The 24,017-nt window shown below is 45.5% G+C and overlaps 1 protein-coding gene across 1 annotated transcript in view; it reads right to left on the reverse strand.

Moving 5' to 3' along the window:
- Positions 1–24,017, reverse strand: part of FYN (FYN proto-oncogene, Src family tyrosine kinase) — a 217,789-nt gene that overhangs the window by 119,734 nt on the left and 74,038 nt on the right. The window contains exon 2 of the mRNA XM_030199220.1: positions 11,954–12,024. The gene's annotated coding sequence lies outside the window, so the exon portion shown is untranslated. The remainder of the gene's footprint in view (positions 1–11,953; positions 12,025–24,017) is intronic.

Raw genomic sequence — 24,017 nt, forward strand, 5'->3', positions numbered from 1 at the left:
GAATCCTAAAGAGTGACAAGATTCCATGCAGAATCTCAGAGTAGCAACATTCCATACTACAAATCCCAGGGCAAGCAGTTGCTTCCCATGTCTGTCTCAATAGCAGACTACTTTTCCTCCAGAAATTTGTCCAAACCTTTTTTAAACCCAGATATGCTAACTACTGTTACCACATCCTCTGGCAAACAGTTCCAGAGCTTAACTATTCGTTGAGTGGATGACCTATTCAGGTCTTTATCTGCCGTCATTTACTAAGAGCTGTGTAATCGAGTCCATAACAACTGTCCAGCTGCTAAATGGGGAGTCTCCAGTAATAATGTGAAGGACAAGGAAAAGTTAAGTGATGCTTCTTAGAGAGGTGACAGACCCTTGAAGAGACAGATTCCTAGCGTGCAGTACTGTGGGTCCTGCCTCTCCCTGTCCTCTGCTGTGTGTAAATCATGCATAATTCTTTCCAGTTGCAGGCTGCTGCTGTGGAGGTCTGACTTGCACACTCTCGTCAGCGTGGCACGTACTTTCTCAGCATCGTGTGGGGATGCAGGAAGGATGTGGTTCTGTGTCTACATTAACACAGAACTGCTGACTGATCCAGTACCACTCAAGAGAGAGGCAGGAGCCCTCGAAGAAAACCAGAGAGCAGCATGTCGCACTGTCACTCAAGAGAGCTGAGAGCACACACGCAGACCACAGTGCAGGAAGTGAACCGGAACCAGTACAACAGAATCACAAACTACAGTGCATGTCGAAGGCTACCTGACTGCTGCTTCTTCTGTGTCTGGGTGTGATGTTATGATGTAGCTTGTGAACTTTGCAGAGAGGAATGAAGGAATATAAGTACATAAGTAATGCCATACTGGGAAAAGACCAAGGGTCCATCGAGCCCAGCATCCTGTCCACGACAGCGGCCAATCCAGGCCAAGGGCACCTGGCAAGCTTCCCAAACGTACAAACATTCTATACATGTTATTCCTGGAATTTTGGAGTTTTCCAAGTCCGTTTAGTAGCGGTTTATGGACTTGTCCTTTAGGAAAACCGTCCAACCCCTTTTTAAACTCTGCTAAGCTAACTGCCTTCACCACTTTCTCCGGCAACGAATTCCAGAGTTTAATTACACGTTGGGTGAAGAAAAATTTTCTCTGATTTGTTTTAAATTACTACACTGTAGTTTCATCGCATGCCCCCTAGTCCTAGTATTTTTGGAAAGTGTGAACAGACGCTTCACATCCACCTGTTCCACTCCACTCATTATTTTATATACCTCTATCATGTCTCCCCTCAGCCGTCTCTTCTCCAAGCTGTATAGCCCTAGCCTCCTTAGTCTTTCTTCATAGGGAAGTCGTCCCATCCCCGCTATCATTTTAGTCGCCCTTCGCTGCACCTTTTCCAATTCTACTATATCTTTCTTGAGATGCGGCGACCAGAATTGAACACAATACTCAAGGTGCGGTCGCACCATGGAGCGATACAACGTCATTATAACATCCTCACACCTGTTTTCCATACCTTTCCTAATAATACCCAACATTCTATTCGCTTTCTTAGCCGCAGCAGCACACTGAGCAGAAGGTTTCAGTGTGTTATCGACGACGACACCCAGATCCCTTTCTTGGTCCGTAACTCCTAACGTGGAACCTTGCATGACGTAGCTATAATTCGGGTTCTTTTTTCCCACATGCATCACCTTGCACTTGCTCACATTAAACATCATCTGCCATTTAGCCGCCCAGTCTCCCAGTCTCGTAAGGTCCTCTTGTAATTTTTCACAATCCTGTCGCGATTTAACGACTTTGAATAACTTTGTGTCATCAGCAAATTTAATTACCTCGCTAGTTACTCCCATCTCTAAATCATTTATAAATATATTAAAAAGCAGCGGTCCTAGCACGGACCCCTGAGGAACCCCACTAACTACCCTTCTCCATTGTGAATACTGCCCATTTAACCCCACTCTCTGTTTCCTATCCTTCAACCAGTTTTTAATCCACAATAGGACATTTCCTCCTATCCCATGACCCTCCAATTTCCTCTGTAGCCTTTCATGAGGTACCTTGTCAAACGCCTTTTGAAAATCCAGATACACAATATCAACCGACTCCCCTTTGTCCACATGTTTGTTCACTCCTTCAAAGAATTGAAGTAAATTGGTCAGGCAAGATTTCCCCACACAAAAGCCATGCTGACTTGGTCTCAGTAATCCATGTCCTCGGATGTGCTCTGTAATTTTGTTTTTAATAATAGCCTCTACCATTTTCCCCGGCACCGACGTCAGACTCGCCGGTCTATAATTTCCCGGATCTCCCCTGGAGCCTTTTTTAAAAATGGGCGTTACATTGGCCACCCTCCAATCTTCCGGTACCACGCTCGATTTTAAGGATAAGTTGCATATCACTAGCAGTAGCTCCGCAAGCTCGTTTTTCAGTTCTATCAGTACTCTAGGATGAATACCATCCGGTCCAGGAGATTTGCTACTCTTCAGTTTGCCCAACTGCCCCATTACGTCCTCCAGGTTTACCCTGAAGTCAGTAAGTTTCTCCGACTCGTCCGCTTGAAATACCATTTCCGACACCGGAAGATGCAGGAGAGCCACTGAAAAGAGAGCTGTGTGCTCACTTGAAATGATGATGTCCTGGGTGTCATTTTTTACAATCCCCAAATATTTTTTCCCTGTGCACACTCATCTGAAACAGTGTGAAAGGGGATTTCTGTGCTTACAATCAAAGTGGTTTAAATATATATAGGTAATCACTTTGTACCTGGGGCAATGGAGGGTTAAGTGACTTGCCCAGGGTTACAAGGAGCTGCAGTGGGAATTGAAGCCAGTTCCCCAGGATCAAAGTCCACTGCACTAACCACTAGGCTATTCCTCCACTAGCAACATTCCATGTAGAAGCCTGCCCTTGCAGATCAGCAATGCGGCCGCGCAGGCTTCTGTTTCTGTGAGTCTGACGGCCTGCACATACTGTACGTGCAGGCCGTCAGACTCACAGAAACACAAGCTTGCGCGGCTGTGTTGCTGATCTGCAAGGGCAGGCTTCTACATGGAATGTTTCTAGTGGAATAGCAACATTCCATCTAGAATCTCAAGTAGTAGCAACAGAATCTCCAATAGTAGCAACATTCTATGTAGAATCTCAAAGGGAAATGGGACTTGAAATATCACCTTTCTGTGGTTTTTGCAACTACATTCAAAGCAGTTTACATGGAGGGGCATAATCAAACGCCCCGCCCAAGTTTTCCTGAGGACGTCCTCACAGGGCGAAGGGGCGGGGAAACTCGTATTATTGAAACAAGATGGGCGGCCATCTTTCATTTCAATAATACGGTCGGGGATGCCCAAATCTCAACATTTAGGTTGACCTTAGAGATGGTTGTCCCCAGTTTTTGGCGATAATGGAAACTGAGGACGCCCATCTCAGAAACGATCAAATGCAAGCCCTTTGGTCATGGGAGGAGCCAGCATTTGTAGTGCACTGGTCCCCCTGACATGCCAAGACACCAACCGGGCACCCTAGGGGGCACTGCAGTGAACTTCAGAAATTGCTCCCAGGTGCATAGCTCCCTTACCTTGGGTGCTTAGCCCTCCAAAACCCACTCCCCACAACTGTACAACACTACCATAGCCCTAAGGGGGGAAGGGGGCACCTACATGTGGGTACAGTGGGTTTGTGGTGGGTTTTGAAGGGCTTACATTAACCACTGCAAGTGTAACAGGTAGGGGGAGGATGGGCCTGGGTCTGCCTACCTGAAGTGCACTGCACCCACTAAAAACTGCTCCAGGGACCTGCATACTGCTGTCAGGGTATGACATTTGAGGCTGGCAAAAAAATGTTTTTAAAGTTTCTTTTTAGGGTGGGAGGGGATTAGTGACCACTGGGGGGGGGGTAAGGGGAGGTCATCCCCGATTCCCTCCGGTGGTCATCTGGTCAGTTCGGGCACCTTTTTGAAAATCGACCAAATGCTCATCAGGGACACCCTTTTTTTTCCCATTATCGGCCGAGGACGCCCATGTGTTAAGCATGCCTCAGTCTTGCCTTCGCTATGCTTCCGACATGCCCCTGTGAACTTTGGTCATCCCCGCGACGGAGAGCAGTTGAGGGTGCCCAAAATCGGCTTTCGATTATGCCAATTTGGGTGACCCTGGGAGAAGGATGCCCATCTCCTGATTTGTGTTGAAAGATGGACACCCTTCTCTTTTGAAAATGAGCCCAAAATTATACACAGGTACCTATTTATACCTGGGTCAATGGAGGGTTAAGTGACTTGCCCAGAGTCACAAGGAGCTGCAGTGGGAATCAAGCCCAGTTCCTCAGGATCAACGTCCTCTGCACTAATCACTAGGCTACTCCTCCACTAGCAACATTCCATGTAGAATCTCAAACAATAGCAACAGAATCTCAAATAGTAGCAACATTCCATGTAGAATTTCAAATAGTGGCAACAGAATGTTATTTAGTAGCAACATTCCATATAGAATCTCAAATAGTAGCAACAGAATCTCGGCGATCCAAGATGGTGGCGTAACAAGTTGTGTGAAGAGACGCTCTTAATCCTGGTTTGGAATACAAATCTTTCTGTGAAAAAATGCCGCATTCTAAAAGAAAGGGGGTGACGCGGATAGTTCCCCCACCTACCTCGACTCCCTCGACGATCCAAACAGGCCTCGAACGCTTCTTCGCACCAGTCTCCCAATCATTCGGAGGTATGGATCCCATAGCGGGGATCTCTGGGGAAGCAGGGACCCTGCTGGGAGAGGAAATATCTCTTTCTCCACCGCCAACTATGAAACCTCCGTGTCCAGTGTCAGTAGCGAAGCCCGATGAGGAGCGTAGCCCTACCGGAAGTGTTGTGGGCAGAGCTCCCAGTGAGGGTCGGGAGACGCTAGAGCAGACGCTGGGAATAAAGGCAGGAGCCCTAGGACGAACGAAGGAGGTAAATCTAGATATGATATGGACAATGTTGAATAAAATGGATGTGACGTTACAACAGACCTCAGGAGAAGTCAGCACTTTTGATAAAAAATTCCAAGATTTGAATTCAAAGATAGACCTGATTAAAGGGGAAATAGCAGAAAAAGTAACTGCTCTCCAGCAGAAAGTAGACTCTATTCAAGAATTTAAAAGTGGAGTGATAAAAGATAATCTTGAGATGCGAAGAAAAGTGGAACAAATTGAAAATTTTAATAGGAGACTTAATCTGCGACTATTGAATTTTCCCCAACTCCCTGGGATTAACCCACATGACTTGTTCAAAAAATACCTCAATGAAGTTTTGAAAATACCCCTGGATGCAATACCCCCGGTTAACAAATTATATTATATTTCAGCTTCTAAGGGAGAATTGGGAAAAAAACAAGAAATACCACACACTTTAGATCTTGATGATATATCAGCTATTTTGGAACAAACTGTAGATGAGACTACGCAAAGGTCAACTTTGATTGTTTCCTTAATTTTTGAACAGGACTTGAATAATATCATGAAAATGTACTTTAGGAACTTACAAACCTGTTTTGGAGGAGTAAAGGTGCAGATTTTTCCTGATGTTACAAAATCGACCCAACAGAGAAGGAAAGCCTTCTTGGCATTAAAAAAAAGAACGCTTGAGATAGGAGGGATGTTTTTTCTTGCCTATCCATGCAAATGCCTTGTTAGGTTGGGCCAGGTTAAATACACCTTTTATTCACCAGATAGTCTAAAATCATTTCTTGATTCTAAACAACTGTAATAGTTAGAATATTATGGGAGAATATATGCTGCCTTAATTTCTTTTGATTAAAGATTTGTAATAATTCTTCCCTAACTCTGATCGCCCCTTTTAATAATGGGGTCTAAGAAAGCTTAATGAATCATGATTAAAAGAAAAAGTTTTATGTTTAGGAAGTATGTTATTACTTTCTTTGAGGATTTAATTTTGAATGTTGTTATTGTTTCTTAAATAACGTGTTATGGCTGTATTTCAAAGCAAATGTATTCTTGTTTAAATGAAAAAATTAATAAACAAATTGAAAAAAAAAAAAAAAAAAAGAATCTCAAATAGTAGCAACGTTCCATGTAGAATCCAGGGGCGTATCTGGAATCCGGCGGTAGGGGGGGGGCCAGAGCCAGAGAGGGGGGGCACATTTTTGCCTCCCCCCCCCCCCCGCCGCCTCTCTCCACCCCCTCCCCGCCATCAACCCTCCCCCGCTGCTTACTTTTGCTGGCGGGGGGCCCCAACCCCCGCCAGCCGAGGTCCGTCCCGCAATCTCCATATTTCGTCTTCCTCCATGGCCATGTGCTTCAAGGAAGTAACGCGTCGCTGCAGTGCTGATTGGTTGAATCCAGTTCGGCGTCTGACGTCGCAGCGACGTCAAACGCCGAACTAGATTCAACCAATCAGCACTGCAGCGTTACTTCCTTGAAGCACATGGCCACGGAGGAAGATGAAATATGGAGATTGCGGGTCGGACCTCGGCTGGCGGGGGTTGGGGCCCCCCGCCAGCAAAAGTAAGCAGCGGGGGAGGGTTGACGGCGGGGAGGGGGGCCAGGGCGAAATCTGCGGGGGCCCAGGCCCCTGTGGCCCCACGCAGATACACCCCTGGTAGAATCTGAAATAATAGCAACAGAACCTCAAATAGTAGCAACATTCCATGTAGAATCTCAAACAGAAGCAACAGAATCTCAAACAGTAGCAATAGAAACTGAAATAGTAGGAACATTCCATGTAGAATCTCAAATAGTAGCAACGTTCCATGTAGAATCTCAAACAGTAGCAACAGAATCTCAAATAGTTGCAGTCACTTCAAATTGTGTTTTTTTCTTTGATCTACAAACTGCTTAGAAATTGATGGGGATAATGTGCATCCTTTATCCTGCTCTCTCATTAAGCACACCTGGCTTACTTTCAGCATTGTTGAAACCTCTCTACTCGGATTCCCTAAATGTCCTCTTTCAATAGTATCCTTCAAGGATACTCTACACCGAACCATGCGCTGGGTGGCTGTCGGCTTTTCACCCCCATTCTAGTTTAAAAGGTGCTCTATCTCTTTTTTAAAATTTAGCGCCAGCAGCCTGGTTCCTTCCGGAACAGTCTTCCCCTTTCCCAGAATGATGACCAATTCCTAACAAATCTGAATCCCTCATCCCTGCACCATCATCACACTGAGACTTTGGAGCTCTGCCTGTCTTTTGGGTCCTGCACGTGGAATGCGGAGCATTTCTGAAAATGCTATCCTGGAGGATCTGGACTTCAGCTTTCTACCTAAGAGCCTAAATTTGGCTTCCAGATCCTACCTCCCACATTTTCCTATGTCATTGGTACCCACATGTACCAAGCCAGCCGGCTCCTCCCCAGCACTATCTAAGATCCTGTAGATCCTGTCTAGGTGATGCGTGAGGTCTGCCCCCTTCGCACCAGGCAGGCAAGTGACCAGGTGATCCTCATGTCTGCCAACCACCCAGCTATCCACATGCCTAATGATTGAATCACCAACTACAACAGCTGTCCTAACCCTTCTCGCCTGGGCAGAAGTTCTCAGAGGCATATCCTCGATGCGAGAGGACAGTGCATCCTCTGGTGGGCAGGTTCTGGCTACAGGAGTACTTCCTACTTCACCAGGGTGATGCTCTCCTTCTAGGAGACCTCCCTCCTCCAAGGTATCACAAGGGCTACCAGACTGGAGGTGGGACTTCTCTACAACATCCCTGCAGGTCTCCTCTATGTACCTCTCTGTCTCCCTCAGCTCCACCAAGTCTGCTACTCTAGCCTCAAGAGAACAGTTGCATTGGTTGCCGGTCGAATATAGGAGCTCCTTCAAAGTTCTTTGTCAAACTCTTAAAAGCTCTTTATACTGGTTTACCTGATTACCTTGCCCAGCTTATTATTCTTCATGCCCCTGTACATCTAACGATGACCATAGGTTTATACTCCCTAATCCATCCAAGGCCTATGGGAGTCTACTTGTAAAGTGCTTTTTATTTTCTGGCTCCATTTCTATGGAACAATTTACCCACCTGATATTATTTATTTAAAAGACTTATAGGCCGCCTAGAAGTAGGTGGTTTCCAAGAAATGTTCAGAATAAAACAAACATCACAAAATAAATACAATACTTTTCATCTTAAAATCACAGGGCTTCCACAGTCAGTCAAAGAACTACAGCCACAAATAACCGAGTCTTCAATCATTTCTTAAACTGTGCAAAAGTACCACAGTGGTGCAGCTGATCAGAAAGCGCATTCCATAATGAAATCGCTGCCGGAACGAAGGCCGAAGCCCGCGTATCAGCATAATGTAGCCATGCTACATCATCTGTAGAAATGCGCATAGCGGCTTCTGACCTCAATACCTGTCTCGGCTGATAGACAGTGTCAGCACCCCTCCTCCAATGTGCCGGGGTAGCTCCTCCTCGGGCTCCCTTGAGACATACAGTTTAAGCTTCTCCTACTCACCTACAAATGCACTCGATCTGCAGCCCCTCCTTACCTCTCTACCCTCATCTCCCCTTACGTTCCTACCCGTAACCTCCGCTCTCAAGACAAATCCCTCCTCTCAGTACCCTTCTCCACCACCGCCAACTCTAGGCTCCGCCCTTTCTGCCTCGCCTCACCCCATGCTTGGAACAAACTCCCTGAGCCCATACGCCGGGCCCCCTCCCTACCCATCTTCAAATCCTTGCTCAAAGCCCACCTCTTCAATGTTGCCTTCGGCACCTAACCACCACATCTCTACTCAAGAAATCTAGACTGCACCAACTTGACATTTCATCCTTTAGATTGTAAGCTCTTCTAAGCAGGGACCATCCTTATTTGTTAATTTGTACAGCGCTGCATAACCCTAGTAGCGCTCTAGAAATGTTAAGTAGTAGTAGTAGTAAAAACATCCAAAAACACAGTCCATGACTCTTCAGTTCACACATACACAGTTAGAGTGCAGTTTCCCTCTCTCTTACATCCCAGAAGAATGCAATTCCTCTCCCACAGTCCAAATTCAAAACACAAAAAGAAAAGGAAATGCAGTTTCTCCCCCACAGTCCAAGTTCAAAACACAGGGAATAATGCAGTTCTCTCACACCCCTGCTCCTCCTCCAGAAACTGCTCCCTTTAAATCAGAGACAATGATCTTAGATTTATTCCATGTCCGTCTTAGCTGGGAGAACAGAGCGGATATATTAGTCCTTAATCTTCTTCCCCGATACCTGAGCCCAAGCAGAAATCTCCACAGGCTCTGTTACCTCCGTGGCTTCTCTTTCCCCGCCCCCACCTCTCTCCTCACCTCCAACCTCCCATTCCATTAATTCATCTCCATCTGGGCTTTTCAGCTGTTGCCCTTCTGCCTCATTAGTGTCCGTCAGCCAGTCCCCATTCTCTCCCTCAGCATTCTCCTCCTGGTAGCTCCCAGCCTCCTCCCTTTCCGCTTCTCCCTCATTCTGCAGGGGATGCTGGGCCTTGGAGTCCTCCTCCCTTCCTTTGAGTCTGGTCTGCCTATAGCCTCTAGGGGGCCTGCCCTCCCCGCCTGCAGGATTCTGGACTTTGTAATCCCGCTCTCCAGGTACCAGACTGCCTGTTCTGCCTCTGTCCTTAGCTTCCTCTCCTTTTTCTCCCTTAGGTGCCTCACAACAGGCAGAACTTGCTTCAAGTAACATGGAGCATCCTATATAATAAAACGCACTCCAACATTCTGAAGCTGACTGCATGGCTGAGGCATTCCTGCTCTCTGTATCCATCTCCTGAATTGACATCACTTACTTCCGGGTTCGTCACAAGCAGAACTGACCAACCACACGAGGTTTTTCGGCTTCAGAATGTTGGCGGTGCATTCTATTAAATAGGATTGGTCAGTTCCTTGAAGCACAGCCTGAGCTCAGCGTCCTGCACAGTAACGCTCAGACACCAGAGAGAGAGAGGGGGGGGCCTGACACCAGAGAGTGGGGGAGGTATCTGTCACACACACACTCTCTCTCACAGTCAATGTCTGTCTTTCTCTCTCTCACTCTCACACACTCTCTCTCACACACTCTATGTCTCACACAGTATCACATTCACTCTCTATGTGTCACACAGTCACTCACACACTCTCTTGGTCCCATACACTCAGTCTCACAGAGAGTCTGTGTCTCACACACAAACTCTCTCTCTCACACTGTCTCACATACGCACTTGCACACACTCTCATTCTCACACACACACTCTCTCTCACAGACACACTCGCACCCAGACTCACTCTCTCTCTCACACACACTCTCTCAAACATACACACTCCAAGGAAAACCTTGCTAGCGTCCGTTTCATTTGTGTCAGAAACGGGCCTTTTTTACTAGTCTGTATATAAAGTCTGATGTACAATCATCAATACCTTAAATCGTATTCTCTGTAGCACAGGTAACCAGAGCAGTTGTTCAAGCACTGAAGGTACATGGGGAAAATTTGACATTCCAACTAGGACTTGAGCAGCTGCATTCTGGACCACTTGCAATGCCTTCGCACCCAAAGATGGCATTCCAATAAATAGAGCATCGCAGTAGTCTAGCCGTACCAAAACCATACTTTGCAGTAAACAGATATCAAACTGGAAGTGGACAGTTAACCTGCAGTCAGTGTTGAAAATTGTTTTATTTTTATTTTATTTTTTATACATATACAATTAATTTCAAGGAATTACACTTGATACAGGAAAAAGTGTTATTTGCAAAGTTAGAAAAAAAACAGAGGAAAAATATCTTCTATATATATAAAAGGCAACCCCAACGTTCTGAAGCCTCCACAGAAGTTGAGGCGCCCGAGATATCCGGTGTGCCCTGGAGTGTGTGCACTGCCCTCGCGTCAAAACGTCATGACGCGTCAAAACGTCATGACGTCGAGGGCGGAGCTATTGACACTCGAGGGCCGAAACGGCCCACAGCGAACAAGGCAAGTAGCTTCGAGGGACGGAGGGAGGGGGCCCCTTGCTAGCGCCCGTTTCATTCCGCTCAGAAACGGGCATTTTTTCCTAGTATAATATAAATTTAACATAATACAACACTCAAGTCCTCATTAATGGGGGACATCCTTACACTGGAGGATTAAAAAGAAAAATAATAGGAAATCTTATACCTAGGAGATATTTAAACAAGGTTAATTCACATAACTCTTTCATTTCTTTTAGATGTTACAAATGATGTTAAATGTGACGGGTCCATGAAAACATATTTTTTAGACTTATAACGTATTATACATTTACAAGGAAAGCGAAGGTAGAAAGAAGCACCTAGTCGCAATACTTCTGGTTTCAATATCAAAAATTGTTTTCGTTTTTTTTGCGTTTCTCTCGATACATCTGGAAACAATAATATTTTTAAATCCAAAAACTCTTTATCCTTATGTTTAAAGGACATTTTAAACAGCCACTGTTTATCTGGAAGTAGAGCTACAGTGGCTACCAAAGTTGCCGGAGTTGTTTGTTCAACATCGGATGTTTCTAGGAAATTTGTTACATTTAAAGAATCTTGTTGTTGCTGTGGTTGTTCTTGAGGTTTTGGGGGCACATAATAAACCTGAGTCAATGGTGGAAAATTCGTCTCAGGTATCTCCAAGACCTCTTTAAAATATCGTTGTAGCATCTCCAATGGATTAATCATTTTAATTCTTGGAAAGTTTATAAATCTCAAATTGTATCTGCGCATGTGATTTTCATAGTTTTCCATTTTAATCCTAACATTTGTCATATCTTTTATCTTGGCAGCTTGAGTACTTTCCGACTTTTCACTTTTCTCCAAGTGTTGAAATTTATGATTGTATTTGGTGTGTGTAGTCTTGATAATGGTTGTGATTTTGTGAAAGTTTGGTTGTTTGCCTATTTTTCTTTTCTCTATTCTAGGCTGTTCTTTTTATTGTCCATCGCTTTGATTTATATCGTTCAAAAAGGTGATTTTAACAAATGCAATAAACCATAAACCACTGTGTTCTGAAACACACATTAGTTAGGAACACGTACCACTCACCAGAGTATCAGCCCACCTCAACTACTGCAAGTCGTCGCACATCTCATCAGTTTCAGAGCTGGTGAAAGACCCTGGAGCAAAAGAAACAGAAGAATTAAGACCCTGGCTCACATCTCCAAGTTTCAAGCACAACATTACTTTAGACTAGTTCTTATCTCAGCCCAATCACTGGGTATTATAATTGTGTAGCTTCATGTCCTCCCTGTTGGGCCTGTCATATAATGTCCTAATTACGAAGAGTAGAGTTTGGAGTTCCCACAGGACATTGATTTTGATGAGGGAAACACTTTCTGAACTGGGTGTGGATCCATCTCCACGTAATTGGCGCCCTTTTTTCACGCTGAAAACGTTTACAGATAAGTACTCATACATAGCGATTTGCCTACGAGGATACGTCAACTGTTAGAAATGAAGAGTACTAAACCAGTGAGTTAATCATCCAATTTATGTCATTATTATGACACTGTAACATCTGTTTAGTATCTAGTTCTAATATGTACAGTATGAGAGACATATCTAACATATTCAACATAGGTACTCTTAATTAGCTTCAATAACGATTGATGCAACGATTAATACACGTAGCTCGATTTAGCATTAACTAAGGTTTTTTGCTACTAGAGGCCTGATAGAGACAGCACGTTTATCCTCATACAATTGAGAACGCCAAGGGTGCAATGATGGTTCTCTACTCAGCCAGTCACGATTCATTATGACTGACGTGTGAACTGAGCACTTTTCACAGTAAATTTATATTCATTTTTGTGATTTAAATGCATTATATTTATCTATTATATTTATATTTATCTAAACTTACATCTTCCCAACTATAAAGGAATCAAGTACAAAACATATTATGCAGCCAATTTCTCCGTTATAGGCAGCAAGGTCTGGAACGCCTTACCAAGATCGATTCGAATAGTCAGTAACCATTTACCCTTCCGGAAGCTGCTGAAAACTCACCTTTTCAAGCAAGCCTACACATATGACTTGACTTAAATTAGAAATCCATCTGCGATACCTGGATCTGACTACTTGACAGAACTTAAAATATGCTTTTATCCTTTTTGAATTCATCCCTCTTCGATCCATTATTATACATTCTTCCTTACTCACAACACATGACCCCAACTTACACCCTCTTCCCGCTCCCTACCTCTACCACCGTCCTCCCTTATCCTTTTTATTGTCCACCTAAATATAGTATATAAAGAGATAAATATAATGTTTTACCCATTTTGTGTTATCTTGTAAATTTGTTATATTATGTAAGCCGCATTGAGCCTGCTAACAAGTGGGAAAGCGCGGGTTATAAATGTTACAATACAATACAATTATATATAACTAGTAAAAAAGGCCCGTTTCTGACACAAATGAAACAGGCGCTAGCAAGGTTTTCCTCGGCTCCCCTGCAGCCACCCATGTCCAGTGACCCTCCTCTCCCCCTGCAGCCACCCATGTCCAGCAAACCTCCTCTCTCCCCTGCCCCCTCCTGCCACCCATGTCCAGCGACCCTCCTCTCTCCCCTGCCCCCCAGCCACCCATGTCCAGCGACCCCCTGCCCCCCCTGCAGCCACCCATGTCCAGCGAACCTCCTCTCTCCCCTGCCCCCTCCTGCCACCCATGTCCAGCGACCCTCCTCTCTCCCCTGCCCCCCAGCCACCCATGTCCAGCGACCCCCTGCCCCCCCTGCAGCCACCCATGTCCAGCGAACCTCCTCTCTCCCCTGCCCCCCCTCCTGCCACCCATGTCCAGCGACCCTCCTCTGGACATGGATCAGCTGTAAGGCATTTTTTCCCCCAGGTTCTGAAGTTGACATCATAATGGCTACGGTGATGTCAGCCTGATCTACGGAGCCTAGCAGACCAACTCGGAATGAGCCACGGTCCCAGGCAGCAAGTCAGAACGTTGGAGGTGAGAATTATTATATAGGATTGGGCAATATTAGTTTTGGAAAATACCTTAAATATATGTAATAGGATTGGAAGGTATAAGTTTATTTGTTTAATTTCCAATTGATTTTGAGATATAATGTTCTAATGTCTAACCATTTTTTTTCTTAATTGTCTGTTATTGTACACTGTTTTGATACTTTTGTCTGAAAGGCAGTTATAAGAAATTAATCTAAATGAATAAATAACTCGATGAAAGGAGTTACAGCCCCTGAATATCGCAAAAAACGATCAATAGAAATGTACACACCTAACGTGTTGTATTTGGAATCTTTGCTTGACCTTTAAGGCAAATTCCTGAAGTTGGATCCCTGTCTGATCCAAGAGGAGGAGTACCGTATGCCAAAACACGCATAGACCCCACAGAAAACAATCTGCATTTGGACATCTCACTACTTACGTCACCTTTGCGAACAGGAGTGCAATGCATTGACTTATTTAGATTCCACTTTCTGTAAGCGTAACCCAAAGCGGTCACAGTCACATTAAAAACATAAAAAAATCCGGAAAACACTGCATTAACAATATAACGCATAAATCATACATCTCCCACCCTTGCACTGCAGCCTCCTCATATAATGGCAAGACCTCCCAACTCTCCCTCTTCCCATCTGTTTTCACCAATATCTGAAACGTCAATTAAAGCGGATCATTCTTTAAACTCTAAGGAAAAGAATTCCAAAGGTAAGTCGCACAACATCTAAACGTTGCTTATGCACCTACCAGTGAAGGCAACATTTGTAACCACAAATGGTAACGCTTCAGTTTGGTCTCAGTATCAATTATATGAATCCATCTTTGTTAACAGCACTTCCTGCACTATCACCAGAGATTCTTGTGCTACAAATATACCTGTAACCAGAAGGGAAAGGGAAATGGGACTTGACATACTGCCTTTCTGAGGTTTTTGCAACTACATTCAAGGCGGTTTACATATATTCAGGTACTTATTTTGTACCAGGGCAATGGAGGGTTAAGTGACTTGCCCAGAGTCACAAGGAGCTGCAGTGGGAATTGAACCCAGTTCTCCAGAATCAGAGTCCGCTGCACTAACCACTAGGCTACTCCTCCATTAGCAACATTCCATGTAGAAGTCGGCCCTTGCAGATCACCAATGTTGCCACGCAGGCTTCTGTTTCTGTGAGTCTGACGTCCTGCACGTATGTGCAGGATGTCAGTCTCACAGAAACAGAAGCCTGCGCGGCAGCGTTGGAATAGCAACATTCCATGTAGAATCTCAGAGTAGCAACAGAATCTCAAATAGTAGCAACGTTCGATGTTCCACTGCACTAACCACTAGGCTACTCCTGCACTAGCAACATTCCGTGTAGAATCTCAAATAGTAGCAACAGAATCTCAAATAATAGCAACATTCCATGTAGAATCTGAAATAGGGAAAGGGAAATGGGACTTGATATATCACCTTTCTGAGGTTTTTGCAACTACATTCAAAGCAGTTTACATATATTCAGGTACTTATTTTGTACCAGGGGCAATGGAGGGTTAAGTGACTTGCCCAGAGTCACAAAGAGCTACAGTGGGGATTGAACTCAGTTCCCCAGGATCAAAGTCCACTGCACTAACCACTAGGCTACTCCTCCACTCAGAAGTGTAGCCAGACCTGTTATTTTGGGTGTGCCCCTAGTTAACCCAGGTGGGACCTTCCCACCCCCAACCCTGTCCATACATACAGTTTTTTTTTTTGTAAACTTCCCCTCTACCCCCCCTGCTCAGCATCCGCTCATCTTTCCACCCCCCCCCCCCCCAAGGCCAGCATCTGTTCCTATCTCCCCTCCCCCAGCATCCATTCTTCTCTTTCCTTCTCCCCTCCCTCTGCCTGAATCTGCTCCTCCCTCCCTGGTCTACCTGCAATCCATCGCCAGCAGCAAAGCCAGTAAGCAGCCTGTGCCAGCCCTGCAGGCTTCCCTCTACCGCGTTCCCGCAATGAAGAAACAGGAAATGATCTCCATCAAGGGCGAGATGCGTTACAGGGAAGCCTGCAAGGCTGGTGCAGGTTGATTACAAGAATTGCTGCCGGTGATAACTCAAAGGTAGACGGGGGCAGAAGGGGTGAGGAATTTAGAGAGAGACGGGCAGCTGCCATGAGGGCAAGAGAGAGAGAGGCATGAAGCACTGCCAATAAGGTGCTTTGGGGGTCCCACCCGTAGCTACGTCACTGCCTGTAACTGATGAACTTGTTTCGGGTGTGCTATCACTGACATCCAACGAGCACTGTAAGCTTAGTACCCCACATAACCCCCACATTTCACACCAGCAAGTTGGAGGTATTTAAAGCATACATCACTTGCTGTGATTTTGAGTATCTGATGTGTTTTCTCTGTAAGAAGGAGCCAGATACAGCACTTAAGTTATTATTATTAAGTGTTCATAACGCTGACTCCATTAATTTGGGTCCTGGGATTCAGTGAGGTATTACCACAAGTAGAATAGTGGTTTGGAAAATTGATGGCGTTATGACTGCAATCAGTTCCAGTCACAGTGGGTCTTACCACTGCTTCTTCACCTCCTCCAAAATCTTCCCACTTCAATTTGTAAATCAACAGTAATTTTGTCATTTTTGTCCAGCTGCTGCTTTTCATCAATTCTGCCATCGACGGTACTGCTGTGACCATGACATTAGGAATATTCACCCCCAATATTCAAAACTATTTAACTGGCTAGGAATGGCTCCTGGCCGGTTAAGTAGCATTTAAGCGCTTAACCACAGATATTCAGTGGGAGTTAACCGGTTATCTCACACTTAGCAGCCAGCCACTAACCAGCTATATCACATTACATAACCAGTTAGGGAGAGATATTCAGCGCCAAACTGGCTATGTTGAACAGTCAAAACAGCAGATCTATCTTTGACCACTAAAAAGTTAACTGGTTAACCCTGAATATTGGCAAAGCCGGTTAACTTTTTAGCAGCCAATAAACCCGGAAACTCAATGGCAGTCACTGGAAACAGTTTGGCATTGTCTATCCGGGGTTTAGCGCCAATCGCAGCACTTATGCGGCCTCCAAATTCCTGACGGTCCTACAAGATCTTGACCTGATCATTTTCTTTTTTCAGTTCAATATTTGTGAGGGATAAAAGCAATTAACAAGTGAACAGACGTAACAGAACAAAACAAAAAAGCACATGGGAATGTTAGGTGTAACCAAGGCTTTTTTTGAGGGGGTACTTGGGGGTACTCAGGCAGTACCTTTTCCATTGTCTGCTAAAATTGACCCATGGATCCCAAGTTTTAATGAAAGAGCTCAGGCTCTACACACCAATTCTGCCTTGTCATAGATTCTGTGGCTGGTTGCAGGGCTCTGAGTATTGTGGGGTGGGTCCCTCAGTGATCACCCCACCCCTGAAGGGTGGCCTGGCATTTCAGTACTGGCACCTTTTCCGTTGTCTGCTAAAATTGACCTATGGTCCCCAAGTTTTAATGAAAGAGCTCAGGCTCTACACACCAATTCTGCCTTGTCATAGATTCTGTGGCTGGTTGCAGGGCTCTGACTATTGTGGGGTGGGTCCCTCAGTGATCACCCCACCCCTGAAGGATGGCCTGGTATTCGAGTACCGGCACCTTTTTTGCTAGAAAAAATGCACTGGGTGTAACCAAACTCGCAATGCGCAGGCAATATAAATAAGCGTCAAGAAACTATTACAGTCTAGAAAATATGAACTAGAGAAAAAGTCAAGTAATGTGAGGACTCAGCTAAAGGAGCCCAGACCTTTTCATATGATTGTAACGCTCTTGAGTGGTCCGAAGCCACCAGTCATTCATGTTTAGCTGTTGAGCATAAGGAGTTTCACCGCATAAGATAAAATCGATCTTGGACAAATCTCTCCAACCATGGCACACCGTCTTAATACTTTACATAACATAGGCACTCAATGATGGAATGCTCTACCCAAACAAGTAAAATTTACCCAGAGTAACATAGAGGGGCATAATTGAACGAAAACGTCTATCTCCATGGGCGTTTATCTTCGAGAACGGGTCCGTGAAGGGGCGGACCGAACCGTATTTTCGAAAAAAATAGACGTCCATGTTTTATTCGACAATTTGTGAGCTGGGCGTTTTTGTTTTTCAGCGATAATGGAAAATGAAAGCGCCCAGCTCAAAAACGAATAAATCCAAGGCATTTGTTCGTGGGAGGGGCCAGGAGTCGTAGTGCACTGGTCCCCCTCACATGCCAGGACACCAACCGGGCACCCTAGGGGGCACTTTTACAAAAACCAAAAAAAAGGTAAAAGAGCTCCCAGGTGCATAGCACCCTTCCCTTGGGTGTTGAGCCCCCCAAATGCCCCTCAAAACCCACCGCCCACAAGTCTACACCATTACTATAGCCCTAAGGGGTGAAGGGGGGGCACCTACATGTGGGTACAGTGGGTTTGGGGGGGTTGGACGACTAAGCATTAAGCAGCACAATTGTAACAGGTGGGGGGGGGGGATGGGCCTGGGTCTACCTGCCTGAAGTCCACTGCACCCCCTAACAACTGCTCCAGGGACCTGCATACTGCTGCCAGGGAGGTGGGTATGACATTTGAGGGTGAAAATAAAAAGTTGTGAAACATCATTTTTTGTGGTGGGAGGGGGTTAGTGACCACTGGGGGAGTCAGGGGAGGTCATCCCCGATTCCCTCTGGTGGTAATCAGGTCATTTAGGGCACTTTTTGAGGCCTTATTCGTGAAAAAACAGGGTCCAGGAAAAGTGCCCTAAATTCTAGCTACAAACGCATACTTTTTTTCCATTATCGGCGAAAGGCACCCATCTCTCCTTGGCCGATAACCACGCCCCAGTTCCACCTTCGCCACGCCTCCGACACGCCCCCGTCAACTTTGTACGCTTCCGCGATGGAGTGCAGTTGAAAACGTCCAAAATCGGCTTTCCATTATACCGATTTATTCGTTTTTGTGAGATAAACGTCTATCTCCCGATTTGGGTCGAAATCTAGGCGTTTTTCTCTTTCAATTATAAGGTGGATAGTAACATAGTAGATGACGGCAGAAAAAGACCTGCACGGTCCATCCAGTCTGCCCAAGAAGATAAATTCATATGTGCTACTTTTTATTTGTACTGTCCTCTTCAGGGCACAGACAGTATAAGTCTGGCCAGCCCTATCCCCGCCTCCCAACCACCAACCCCGCCTCCCACCACCAGCTCTAGCACAGACCCTATAAGTCTGCCCAGCACTATCCCCACCTCCCAACTACCAGTCCCGCCTCCCACCACCAGCTCTGGCACAGACCATATAAGTCTGCCCAGCACTATCCCCAGAGCTACCTAAATTTCCGAAAATTGTTTAAGAAAGCTTATTCCCCAGGTTTAACTTAACTTGAATTAACTATTACTATAAATTCAGATCTAAGGACAATAATTACCTGTTATTATTTCTTGCCTTTTGATGTTTAATTGTTATTTTATATTTTATTCGCAATTTGTATAATTGTTCTTCTTGTATTGTAACTTGCACTGCAGACTTATGTAAGCCACATTGAGCCTGCGATTGGAAAAATGTGGGATACAAATGTAATAATAAATAAATAAAATAATAGCAATGTTTAAAAGGATCCTAAGCAGTTTGGCTTTGTATCTGCCGATAGGCCGAGACAAGCCATCAGGGCCTAGAATTAAAGGATCATGACAATCCAGAAGTTGGGATATTTATTTATTAGTTGCATTTATACCCCACATTTTCCCACCTATTTGCAGGCTCAATGTGGCTTATAAAGTATCGTAAAGGCGGTTGCCATTACGGTTGATAACAAACACAAGGTTGTGTTATGGTCATAGGTAGAAGTGTTTCAGGCATCATGGGGTCGAGGATAATAAATTGTCCAGTACGATCATGTCTGGATACTTTGTATGGTGTCCATGAGGCCCGAATATGTCTGAGACAGAGCAGCAGAGCGGGTAGCTTTAGTTAATGCAATTCAAAAGTCCTGCCATCGTGTGATACAGAGCTTAGTATTCAGATCTTTTTCCCATATGGATTCAGAACCAGTGGAGCTGAGGAATTTCCCATTGCTGTATAAGTTTATACTGTTGGCGAGCAGTGAGCATAGCTGCCGGTAACCAGCTGTCTCCGAAGTAAGCATTATTCATGAGTTGGTTCAAAGACCAAATCCCAGAAGCTTGCCATGCAAACCAATTAATATACACATTATTAATTTTAAAGAGAGAATTATTCCACAAGGGGATGTTAGTAGTATTTAAGGGTGGATGCTCAACAATTGCCTGAGTGGTCAAAATTATAGGGTTGGATTTAGTTTTTTCTATATATGCCTAAAGAAAGAATCTTAATAAAGCACTAGTAAAAAAGGCCCGTTTCTGTGAGAAATGAAATGGGCGCTAGCAAGGTTTTCCTCGGAGTGTGTATGTTTCAGAGAGTGTGTGTGAGAGTGACTGTGTGTGAGAGAGAGAGTGAATGTGCGAGTGTGTGTGTGTGACAGAGAGGGAGTGAGGCTTGTTGCAAGTGTGTCTGTGAGAGAGTGTGTGTATGAGAATGAGAGTGTGTGCGACTGCGTATCTGAGACACAGTGATTGTGAGAGAGAAAGTGTGTTTCACACAGATACAGTGTGTGTGAGACAGAGTGTGAGAGAGTATGTGTGCGATACAGACTCTCTGTGAGCAGCCACCCATGTCAAGCGACCCTCCTCTCTCCCCTGCCCCCCCTCCAGCCACCCATGTCCAGCGACTCTCCTCTCTCCCCTGCCCCCCCTCCAGCCACCCATGTCCAGTGACTCCCCTCTCTCCCCTGCCCCCCTCAAGCCACCCAGGTTGTACAGTGAATGCTTCGGGACAGGCAGGAAAGATCTCCAGTCTTGCCTGCCTGCTGACGGCATTGACCCTCCCCCGTTGCCGGATCGCTCTTCAAAATGGCTGCCGAGACTTCTAGAGAGAGGTGACCTCGGGGGTGGGGTGGGGTGGGGGGTGGAGGGTGGGGAGCAGTGGCTGCAGCGACCTCAGGAGGGGGGGTGGAGGGGGGAATGCTGGCGACCCTTGGGGGGGGAGCGGGTGGCGACCTTGGGGGGGAGCGATGGTGACCTTGGGGGGGTGGTGGAGGGGTGAGCGGCAGCGGCGGCAACCTTGGGGAGGGGTGTGGTGGTGAGGGTGGCAGGGGCGGGGCCTCGTGCTCCTGTCGTGCGGTTGGTCAGTGCTGCGTGTGACGTCAGCCTGGGCTTTGGAGCCTAGCAGACCAACTCTGAAGAAAGCCACAGACACAGGCAGCCAGACGCATAGAACATTGGAGGTGAGAATTATTATATAGGATGAGAGAATCTATCTAGTCTAGTGGTCAGTGCGGTGGACTTTGATCCTGGATAACTGAGTTCCATTCCCAATGCAGCTTCTTGTGACTCTGGGCAAGTCACTTAACCCTCCCTTGCCCCAGGTACAAAATAAGTACCTGTATATAATATGCAAACCACGTTGATTATAAAACATGGAAAGGCAGTATATCAAGTCCCATCCCCTTTCCCCTATGACATCACACTATCAGAAGTGAGCCAAGTATCGGGCAATCAAGCCATTGTGACATCACTGATGAGGTTGGCTCTTATTGGTGGAATGAGTGGAGGAGTAGCCTAGTGGTTAGTGCAATGGACTTTAAGCCATTGTGACATCACTGATGAGGTTGGCTCTTATTGGTGGAATGAGTGGAGGAGTAGCCTAGTGGTTAGTGCAATGGACTTTAAGCCATTGTGACATCACTGATGAGGTTGGCTCTTATTGGTGGAATGAGTGGAGGAGTAGCCTAGTGGTTAGTGCAGTGGACTTTGATCCTGGATAACTGAGTTCCATTCCCAATGCAGCTTCTTGTGACTCTGGGCAAGTCACTTAACCCTCCATTGCCCCTGGTACAAAATAAGTACCTGTATATAATATGCAAACCACGTTGATTATAAAACATAGAAAGGCAGTATATCAAGTCCCCATCCCCTTTCGCTTTCCTTCCCTATCTGATTTGCATCCATATAGGAGATCTAGGTAAATCAATAGCAGTTATCCAGGATGTCTGTTGGCCACATGATAATCATAACAATGGGGGAAATTTACCCCGACTCTATTTTTAGTGGCTGTCAATCCTTTTAAGGCAATGTGAGGAGGATTGTTTGCCCATAAGAATTTAGACAAACTAACCTCAATGGCTCTGTATTTCCTTCTATACTGTAGAAGGAAAGGCAAAATCACAGAAGAACAGGAGATCCAATGCAAATAAGAAAGCAGAGGATAATACACAATGGCGGTTTTCTGCAGTAACTTTTGTTGTCCTGGTTTGCTTCAGGCATCATAGAGCCCAGTGTGTCCTCTTTCATCAAGTGTGTGTCCTATTTCTTCCCCCCTCCCTCTTTCATCAAGCGTGTGCTCTCTTTCTCTGCCCCCTTCCGTCCAGCGGTGAGTGTAGCTTGTTTTGCTGCTGGTGGTCTAGACAGGTAGCAGTGGTGGGGGTGACAGCCGGAGAGAGATGGAGTTCTTCCCATGCCAGGCCAGGTATGTGGGGTTGCAGCAGGGATGGAAAGAAGTGAGGAGGCAGGGCAAAATGTGCTCCCCCCTCCCCCACTTTGGGCTGAGGCCGTCCCCTCCAAAGAAAATCAAGGTCTGGCTATGCCTCTAGTGGGGAATAAGACCAGGACTAGGTGGACCTCTGCAGTCTGTGCCCTGAAAACTGCAAGGACAGACCAAGATCAAGTATGCACGTCCAGTATCACATCATACCCTATGCCATGAATTTATCTCATTAGGCAGACTGATGGACCATGCAGGTCATTATCTGCCGTCATCTACTAGGTTACTATGATATAACAGCCCTTGAGGCCACTGAGGTCTTCAGAAGAGTTTTTACTTTGGGTGCCTGGTAGGGTTAGGTTGCAGTGCACTTGGCCGTGTATGTGGTGCTGGTGGTGTTAGGGGGAGGGGGCTCATTAAAAAGAGGTCCCTGTCCCTTTCGGCTTGCAAAAACTGAATATTAAGCTTACTGGATTTCTGGAGTTTTCCTGCTTGCCTTAGGACAAGCTGTACAGCTGAGGGATATAATATCAACATACAAGAGTCAGGAAATATTTTTCTTGGAAAACGTGGTGGATATGTGGAATGCCCTCCCAAAAGAGGTGGTGGAAGCGAAAACGGAGCTGGAATCTCAAGGATTCCTAAAAGGCAAAAGGAGGGAAAGTGAGGACTGACTGCAACTTCTAAGATCACATGAGGGGGATGTGTGTGTGTTTATGAGGTCCACAAACTAGCATTAAACAGAAAACCAGTAAAATCCTTTTAAAATTATAATATTTTCATTTCAATTTAGCAGAGAAGTCAAAGAACTCAAACATCAAAAAAGACCAGGAACACAAGGTCACTCAAGAGGCAGAAAACCAACCCACCATCAGCTGACAAAATGGCCACTAAAGAGAAAAATATTGATCAAGTTCCACACCAGAGGTGCCAGGAGGGTGAGATTTTTCAGAGGGAGTTTTAGGGCAAACCCCCCCCCCGTCCCACCCATGGCACATCCTAAAGTCACGGCCCACAACACCAGCAGTCATCTCCCTTCCAGAAGCAGGAGGCGGCTTCTCTCCTACAGATTAGTTTTAAACAAAGACAATAGCTTGCTGGTTCACTGGTGGCCTCCCCCCCCCCCCCCCCCCCCCTGCCTTCTCTACCCTTAACACTTTTGGGTCACGCTCTGTCCCTGGTAAACTCTTTCCGTTATCTTGGTGTCATTTTGGACTCTCAATTAAATTTCTCTGAACAGGTTTCTTTATTCTTCGCCAACTTCGCTCAGTTCAGAGATAGTTTGACTATGACACTTTTCGTGGCTTGATTCTATCCCTCCTTATTACGAGACTAGAGCTGTTCTCGCTCACTCGTTTAGAAACTTCAGACACTTCAGAACACTGCTATCAAATTCCTTCATCACGCTCAGAAACATGAACATGTTTTTCCACTCTTTAAAAAATGTCATTGGCTTCCTGTTGAGCAAAGAATTGTTTTCAGGACACTCACTCTTCCTTTCAAAGCTTATCTCATAGGTCATCCCTCTTATTTAGCCAACCTTAGCGTCTCTTACTCTCCACCACTCTCCTTCACTTGATAAATGACCACCAGTTATGTCT

Source organism: Microcaecilia unicolor, chromosome 3 (genome assembly GCF_901765095.1).
Source record: "Microcaecilia unicolor chromosome 3, aMicUni1.1, whole genome shotgun sequence".
Taxonomy (NCBI): domain Eukaryota; kingdom Metazoa; phylum Chordata; class Amphibia; order Gymnophiona; family Siphonopidae; genus Microcaecilia; species Microcaecilia unicolor.